Source organism: Erythrolamprus reginae, chromosome 2 (genome assembly GCF_031021105.1).
Source record: "Erythrolamprus reginae isolate rEryReg1 chromosome 2, rEryReg1.hap1, whole genome shotgun sequence".
Lineage (NCBI taxonomy): Eukaryota > Metazoa > Chordata > Lepidosauria > Squamata > Dipsadidae > Erythrolamprus > Erythrolamprus reginae.
The window spans coordinates 1,466,018-1,474,335 of record NC_091951.1 but is presented as its reverse complement, the minus strand read 5'-3'; the positions used below and the strand labels follow the sequence as shown (position 1 = coordinate 1,474,335).

The 8,318-nt window shown below is 39.5% G+C and overlaps 1 pseudogene; it reads left to right on the top strand.

Annotated features, from left to right (window-relative positions):
• Positions 1–8,014, top strand: part of LOC139158420 (inter-alpha-trypsin inhibitor heavy chain H3-like) — a 37,847-nt pseudogene extending 29,833 nt beyond the window's left edge.
• Positions 8,015–8,318: the final 304 nt, after the last annotated feature.

Here is an 8,318-nt window from a genome sequence, read left to right as displayed (position 1 = left end):
TGGTTTTTATTGTTTTTTATTATTTTAAAAGCTTTAAGATTTTAATTGCAATGTATGTTTTTTCAATTATTTATTTATTTATTTATTTATTTATTTATTTATTTATTTATTTATTTATTTATTTATTTATTTATTTATTTATTTATTTATTTATTTATTTATTAGATTTGTATGCCGCCCCTCTCCGTAGACTCAGGGCGGCTAACAACAATAAAGAAGACAATGTAAACAAATCTAATATTAAAAATAATCTAAAAAACCCCAATTTAAAGAACCAATCATACATACAAGCATACCATGTATAAATTCTATAAGCCTAGGGGGAAGGGAAAAAAATTCAATTCCCCCATGCCTGATGACAGAGGTGGGTTTTTAAGGAGTTTACGAAAGGCAAGGAGCGTGGGGGCAAACTCTGATATCTGGGGGGAGCTGGTTCCAGAGGGTTGGGGGCCGCCACAGAGAAGGCTCTTCTCCTGGGTCCCGCCAAGCGACATTGCTTAGTCAACAGGACCTGGAGACGGCCAACTCTGTGGGACCTAACTGGTCGCTGGGATTCGTGCAGCAGAAGGATTCCCTGAGATAGTCCTGGTCCGGTGCCATGAAGGGCTTTATAGGTCATAACCAACACTTTGAATTGTGACCGGAAATTGATCGGCAACCAATGCAGACTGCGTAGTGGTTGGTGTGACATGGGCATATTTAGGGAAGCCCCATGATAGCTCTCGCAGCTGCATTCTGCACGATCTGAAGTTTCCGAACAATTTTCAAAGGTCGCCCCATGTAGAGAACATTACAGTAGTCGAGCCTCAAGGTGATGAGGGCATGAATATGTTGCTTATACGTAAAACCATCCCTTTAAAAATCACTCCTGGACTTTAGGTATGATCGTCAATGGGACAACTTATTGGTGATAAAAAGAGCATCAACAATGTAATACCACAGAATACGTATTTTGGAAAACTTGGGATTGTAATGATGAATCAGAATGTACGGCTTGAAATAACCACTCAAAATATCGTCCTTCAAAATGGCCTAAAAAGGAAAGTATTCAGATGGCTTGACGAAGTCACCTTGCAACAACCTGGGTGAGCTATTCATACCCCTAATAGATAAAAGTGTTACAGTGATACCTCGTCTTACGAACTTAATTGGTTCCGGGAGGAGGTTCGTAAGGCGAAAGGTTCATAAGACGAAACAATGTTTCCCATAGGAAACAGTGTAAAATCAATTAATGCGTGCAAGCAACAAAAAAAAAATCGCAAAAATGGCACTCCTCTGGGCGCCGCAACCTGGCTGTCCACCTTTTGAAACAGCCGGGTGCTTCTCAACGTTCTCCTGAACGCCGAACCCGGGAAGTTTCGGCAAAAGTTCGGGCTCGGGAGGCTGCAGAGAAGCCCCGCCGCCCGGCTGTCGCCTTTTGAAACAGCCGGGGGGCTTTGAAGCAGTCGGCAGTAAAACAGGCCTCTGACACTGGGAGGATTTGCCCACCTCCACCCCCACAGTCCTTGGGGCAGGAGCTGGCCCAGAGCCAAACCACAACAATATTTATATATATGATACTAGTAAAAGAGAAGCATTAGGACAGAGTGGTGTCTACCTGCATAGATACCACATGTTTTCATTTATATATGAAAATGTACCTTCCAAAATAAGCCAAATACATCTACAGTGTTAGCAAAAAACCTTCAGAAAGAGAAGGATTTAGGGGTAGTGATTTTCTGACAGTCTCAAAATGGGTGAGCAGTGTGGTTTCGGGCGGTAGGAAAAGCAAGTAGGATGCTTGGCTGCATAGCTAGAGGTATAACAAGCAGGAAGAGGGAGACTATGAATCCCGCTATATAGAGTGCTGGTGAGACCACATTTGGAATACTGTGTCCAGTTTCTGGAGACCTCACCTACAAAAAGATATTGACAAAATTGAAGGGGTCCAAAGACGGGCTACAAGAATGGTGGAAGGTCTTAAGCATAAAAACGTATCAGGAAAGACTTCATGAACTCAATCTGTATAGTCTGGAGGACAGAAGGAAAAGGGGGAACATGATCGAAACATTTAAATATGTCAAAGAGTTAAATAAGGTTCAGGAGGGAAGTGGTTTTAATAGGAAAGTGAACACAAGAACAAGGCGACAACAATCTGAGGTTAGTTGGGGGGAAAGAATCAAAAGCAACGTGAGAAAATATTATTTCACTGAAAGAGTCGTAGATCCTTGGAACAAACTTCCAGCAGACGTGGTTGGTAAATCCACAGTCCACTGAATTTAAACATGCCTGGGATAAAACATATATCCATTGTAAGAATAAAATACAGGAAAATAGTATAAGGGCAGACTAAATCGACCAGGAGGTCTTTTTCTGCCATCAGGTCTTCTAGGTTTCTATGTTTCCCTATGCAGTATATATTTAAAGGCTGGAGGATTTTCTGGGACTTGTTTCAGCTACAGTGGACAAACCTAATCTACAAAAGTGGAGAAGTTGGCATTGTATGAATTTTCATGGACATTTATATTTTTTGGAACTGCAAATTTTTTATTGCAGTTTACTAACCAGTACATTCATTCGTTCGTTCCGTTCGTTTCGTTCGTTCATTGATTCATTCATTCATTTGATTTTTATGCCGCCCTTCTCCTTAGACTCAGGGCGGGCTTACAACATGTTAGCAATAGCACTTTTTGTAAGAGAGCTAGGCTATTGCTGCCACAATCGGGTCCTCATTTTACCCACTTCGAAAGGCTGAGTCAATCTTGAGCCGGTGATGAGATTTTAAACTGCTGACCTTCAGATCTACAAGTCAGCTTCAGTGGCCTGCAGTACTGCACTCTACCTGCTGCGCCACCCCAGCTTATACTTTTTGCCTTCCTTCTTTTGTGAAACGGGGAGTAATTATCTTAAATTCAGCTTGCTCTTTGTTTCAGACAAATGCTCTACCATTCATTTAATGCAAATGTTACAGGGAAAAGATAGAGGAACCCCTTGACACTTTCTGCCCTTTTTTAAAATTGCTTTGGTTCTCCCCTTGCAAGCAATTGGTATCACTTGAATCTCTGCATTATATGTACTAATAATCAAGTTTTTTCTGCTTGGTTTTCTCTTTTTCCCACTTAGTTTGACACTAATAATCAAACGAAAAACGGAGCGTAGAGGTTTTCGATGGATAATGGAGCCAAGTTTTGTTGTTTGTGCTACACCAAGTGTGGAAAAAAACATCCACTACACCGAGATTTTCCTAGGATTTTACATGGAGGATAGTCCACAGGTTATCTGAACAAACCCATGGTTTACTAGGTAATACGAAGATGTTATTCTAAGGATTTTCTTTTTCGTTTCTTTTTTCTACCACTTTTTCTTTCTTAAACATAACATGGCACAAGGTTAAATGCCTGATTGGCTTAGCAGGAGATTAAACAGGTTTGGCATTGATTTGGCATGAGATTAAAAAAGGCGTGGGTTTTTTATTATTATTATTATTATTATTATTATTATTATTATTATTATTATTATTATGAGTAATGTTTATTTTATTTATTCGACTTTTATGCCGCACTTCTCCTTAGACTCAATTTGTTCAATGTGTCAAAAATGTTCAATTTAGTTTACTACTCAGTCCAAATTAGGTAGCAATAAATGCATCCTGTTGTTTATTTATTAAAGATCAGAAAATATCAAAAAAATAAACAAAGAGAGACAGAGAGAGAGAGAGAGACAGAGAGAGACAGAGAGAGGACAGAGAGAGAGACAGAGAGAGAAGACAGAGAGAGAGAGAAGAGAGAGAGAAGAGAGAGAGAGAGAAGAGAGAGAGAGAGAGAGAGAGAGAGAGGAGACAGAGAGAGAGAGAGAGAGAAGAGAGAGAGAGACAGAGAGACAGAGAGAGGAGAGAGAGAGAGAGAAGAGAGAGAGACAGAGAGAGAGAGAGAGAGAGAAGAGAGAGAGAGACAGAGAGAGAGAGAGAGAGAGACAGAGAGAGAGAGAGACAGGGAGGTGAATTTTAGGTAAAGATAGAAAAAGAATCACCTTATACAGGAGTTGGGCAACATAAAAAAATAGTCTTTTATTAATAATACATTATCTTTTTGATTTTTTTTTAAATAATTTTATTTATTAAATAAAATGATTTTTAAAAAATCAAAAAGATAATGTATTATTAATTAAAAGACTATTTCTAAATAAAAATGTACAAAAACTTCCTAAATTAATTGGAAACAATTTTCTAGGCAATTGGCATAGGACAGTTTCAGAGTTTTCGCTGTTTTGGTTATCCCAGGTTTACAACTTCTCTGTACAGAACAGAGATGAAAGTTGGAATCACCAGTTTACTCCAGTACACCAGTCCAGATTTCAGATTTCAGACAGTCTCAAAATGGGTGAAACAGTGCAGTCAGGCGGTAGGGAAAGCAAGTAGGATGCTTGGCTGCATAGCTAGAGGTATAACAAAGCAGGAAGAGGGAGATTGTGATGCCGCTATATAGAGCGCTGGTGAGACCACATTTGGAATAATACTGTGTTCAATTCCGGAGACCTCACCTACAAAAAGATATTGACAAAAATTGAACGGGTCCAAAGACGGGCTACAAGAATGGTGGAAGGTCTTAAGCATAAAAACGTATCAGGAAAGGACTTCATGAACTCAATCTGTATAGTCTGGAGGACAGAAGGAAAAGGGGGGGGCATGATCGAAAACATTTAAATATGTTAAAGGGTTAAATAAGGTCCAGGAGGGAAGTGTTTTTTAATAGGAAAGTGAACACAAGAAACAAGGGGGACACAATCTGAAGTTAGTTGGGGGAAAGATCAAAAGCAACGTGAGGAAATATTATTTCACTGAAAGAGTAGTAGATCCTTGGAACAAACTTCCAGCAAGACGTGGTTGGTAAATCCACAGTAACTGAATGTAAAACATGCCTGGGATAAACATAGATCCACCCTAAGATAAAATACGGGAAATAGTATAAGGGCAGACGAGATGGACCATGAGGTCTTTTCCTGCCATCAGTCCTCTATGTTTCTATGTTTCTAAATTAATTGGAAACAATTTTCTAGGCCATTGGCATAGACAGTTTCAGAGTTCGTGTTTTGGTTATCCCAGGTTTACAACTTTTCTGTACAGAACAGAGATGAAAGGTGGAATCACTAGTTTTACTCCTTCTCTTTCCTGGACCCAGAAAGGAAACCATTTGGTGCACAGGAATAATGTAGCTAACTCCTTTACTCTTCTCCCTCGTTAGTTTTCATCTTTAATAATCATGCAACCCCCCCCCCCCCCCCAACAATCTATGCTATGAAGACCCATCAAAAGCCATTGTACAACAATAATGGGGAGAACTAGAACCTTAATTTTTCTAGGGCCATTTTATCTTATCTGTAGCTTTTTCTCTGTCATATGTAAACGCTCGTACACAAAACTCAAGCAATTTCCAAAGCAGTACAGTGATACCTCGTCTTACAAACCCCTCATCATACAAACTTTTCGAGATACAAACCTGGGGTTTAAGATTTTTTTGCCTCTTCTTACAAAACTATTTTCACCTTACAAACCCACCGCCGCCGCTGGGATGCCCCGCCTCCAGACTTCCGTTGCCAGCGAAAACACCCGTTTTTGCACTGCAGGGATTCCCCTGAGGCTCCCCTCCATGGGAAACCCCACCTCCGGGACTTCCGTGTTTTTGTGATGCTGTAGAGGAATCCCAGCAGGGGAATCCCAGCAGTGCAAAAATGGGCACTTCACTGGCAACGGAAGTCCAGAGGTGGGGTTTCCTAGCAAGCGGAGCCTCTGTGAAGGTTTGTATCTCGAAAAGTTTATATTGATGAGGCGTTTGTAAGATGAAGGCATCACTGTAATTACAATTGAAAGAAAAAATTTAAATCAGTGAAATTGCCAGCGTCACAAAAACACGGAAGTCTGGAGGTGGGGTTTCGAGGACTTCTGTGTTTTTTGCGATGCTGCAATTTCGCTGAGACTCCCCTCACTGGGAAAACTCCACCTCCGGACTTTCGTTGCCAGCGAAGTGCCCATTTTTGAGATGCTGGGATTCCCCTGCAGCATCGCAAAAAACACAGGAAGTCCGGAGGTGGGGTTTCCCATGGAGGGGAGCCTCAGGGGAATTCCCAGCAGCGCAAAAACGGACGTTTCGGCTGGCAAAAGGGGTGAATTTTGGGCTTGCACGCATTAATCGCTTTTCCATTGATTCCTACGGGAAACATTGTTTCGTCTTACAAACTTTTCACCTTAAGAACCTCGTCCCAGAACCAATTAAGTTTGTAAGACAAGGTATCACTGTATTTTGAATCAGCCGGACAGCCCTATTTTAAATTTGAAAGCAGGAGAGTAATTTATACAGTAATGCAACATTTCTGTATAAATAAAAAATATGGACAAAAATGGTATAAATGGATACAAAAAAAGAAAAACTAACTTACAGTGAGAAACCGAGTACTATACAGAACTATGTGTACAAATATATACATATGTAATATATTGACATAAATTCAATTCAATTCAATTTATTAGATTTGTATGCCGCCCCTCTCCGAAGACTCGGGGTGGCTCACAACAATGATAAAAACAATATTATAATGGCACAAATCTAATATTAAAAATAACTAAAAACCCTATCATAATTAAAAAAACCAAACAGCACATACATACCAAAGATAAATTATAAGGAGCCTAGGGGAAAGATGTCTCAAATCCCCCATGCCTGGCGGTATAGGTGGGTCTTGAGTAGTTTACGGAAGACAAGGAGGGTGGGGGCAGTTCTAATCTCCAGGGGGAGTTGATTCCAGAGGGCCGGGGCCACCACAGAGAAGGCTCTTCCCCTGGGGCCCGCCAAGCGACATTTGAATTTGTATTAATGTCAGTTTGTATGTTATGTTTATGACTTTTTTTCCCTATAATGTATTTTTAAAATATATATTTCAATAAAAACTATTTAAAAATAAAAATAGAATTAGGACCTCAATAGAGTAGTCATAAAAGTAGTTACATCCAACGTATATTTATTTTTTTTAACATATGGGTTAGATCGAAGCGTGGAACTCATTGCCGGACTCAATAGTGTCAACCCCTAACCCCCAACATTTCTCCCTTAGACTCTCTACGATTGACCTCTCCAGGTTCCTAAGAGGCCAGTAAGGGGCGTGCATAAGTGCACTGGTGTGCCTTTCGTCCCCTGTCCAATTGTCTTTCCTTTCTCTCATATATCATATATATTCTCTTCCTTTCATATATCCTCTCCTCTAAGTTCACTTTAGCCTTATATATATTACTACATGTCTATTTTTCTTCCTATGTATTTGTGTATTGGACAAATGAATAAATAAATAAAAATAAAATAAATTAATTTACACTGCCGACTGCAATATGTAGCTGTTAGGATTTGCTCTTGAATGACTGACAACTATTTAATCAAGTTCCTGTTTTGCTCTAAAATAACTGGCAACTGTTTAATAATCGCTGTTGCTGCTGTCATGTTTATTTCAAGGGCAATTTTTCCACCCAATCGAGTTTGATATACTTGAGGTCCATCCTGGATCGGATCCGGAAAAACCAGATGCTACCATGATTGTGAAAAATCACCAGCTGACAGTAACCAGGTAAGGATAGATTGACACTTGACGTTGACAGGCTTTGATGAAATGGATGCCTTGAGCCCATTGTTTTCTGTGTTATATTGTAGGGGCTGGCAGAAGGATTACACAGCTGACATCCAGCATGGCACCAATATCCCTTGCTGGTTTATTCACAACAATGGAGACGGCCTTATTGATGGCAATCACACGGACTACATTGTTCCCAGCCTATTTTGAAATCAAAAATTTAAAAAAAAACCAGTGGGGCTGCTGCTGCTGCTGCTGCAAAAGTCCATGCCATGATAATTGCTTGTGATATCATCTGAAGAAATATTTTAATGCGGGAGGTTTAGTTGTGAATCCAAATAGCTGAAACCGATATATCCACAATACAAATTGTATGTCTTGCGCTGAGATTTAATTTCAATAAAATGGAAAACTTTTTTCTTTATTTACCCTTTTATTTTCTACTCACTCCTGAGCGTCTCTAAGCAAGTTTATATAACTGAACATTAATTATGGACAACACATGAATTGCAACATAAAAATCTCTCCTCTCCAAAATGTCTGAATAAGGCTGTGTCCTTTATTTATTTATTTGTTTATTTATATTTATTTATTTACTTACTTACTTACTTACTTACTTACTTACTTACTTACTTACTTACTTACTTACTTACTTACTTACTTATTGGATTTGTATGCCGCCCCTCTCCGCAGACTCGGGGCGGCTAACAACAGTAATAAAACAGTAT